Source organism: Limulus polyphemus, unplaced genomic scaffold (genome assembly GCF_000517525.1).
Source record: "Limulus polyphemus unplaced genomic scaffold, Limulus_polyphemus-2.1.2 Scaffold891, whole genome shotgun sequence".
Lineage (NCBI taxonomy): Eukaryota > Metazoa > Arthropoda > Merostomata > Xiphosura > Limulidae > Limulus > Limulus polyphemus.
In genome coordinates, this window is record NW_013666501.1 from 287,877 (window position 1) to 288,823 (window position 947).

Here is a 947-nt window from a genome sequence, read left to right on the forward strand (position 1 = left end):
ATAGTATACCCTAAATTAATTTAGGTTACTATATGGTGAAGTTTATATAATATTTATGGTGTTTGAGTCTGTTTTACTTCACCATATGGTAACCTAAATTAATTTAGATTACTATATGATGAAGTGTATATAATATTTATGGTGTTTGAGTCTGTTTTACTTCACCATGTAGTACCCTAAATTAATTTAGATTACTATATGATGAAGTGTATATAATATTTATGGTGTTTGAGTCTGTTTTACTTCACCATATAGTATACCCTAAATTAACTTAGATTACTATATGATGAAGTGTATATAATATTTATGGTGTTTGAGTCTGTTTTACTTCACCATGTAGTATACCCTAAATTAATTTAGGTTACTATATGGTGAAGTTTATATAATATTTATGGTGTTTGAGTCTGTTTTACTTCACCATGTAGTACCCTAAATTAATTTAGGTATGTAAATAATGTTATGACATTTCATTGAATTCACTATTCGATATTATACAACGGACCAACAGTTTAATATTTGAATATATATGTTAAAGATTTCTTTTATTTATTACCAGAGGTGAAACTGAAAAGAGAAATCAAGGAATGCATTAGGCCTCTACGTCACAGATTCTTTTTTCAATTTTCCTCCCTCTGGTGAGAAAGGAACGAAATCTTTGGCCTCTATGCTCAAACAGTCTATTTCTTAACCACCGCGCGTTCTTCATGGTCACTTCTATTTCTGGCTGCAAGCAACTTAAAACGGAATGATGGATAATGAAATATATGATCTATTAAGTAATTTTATCTATATAATAAGTTATAGCTACGCGTTGTTTAAATTTTACTAAACCATTAGATTTTAAAGTAGTTGATCTAACGATTGGTTAGAATTTCGCGCAAAGCTACACGAGGGCTATCTGCGCTAGCCGTTCCTAATTTAGCAGCGAAAGTCTAGAGAGAGAAGGC

The 947-nt window shown here is 30.5% G+C and overlaps 1 pseudogene; it reads left to right on the forward strand.

Moving 5' to 3' along the window:
• Positions 1-947, forward strand: part of LOC106461065 — a 100,714-nt pseudogene that overhangs the window by 78,149 nt on the left and 21,618 nt on the right.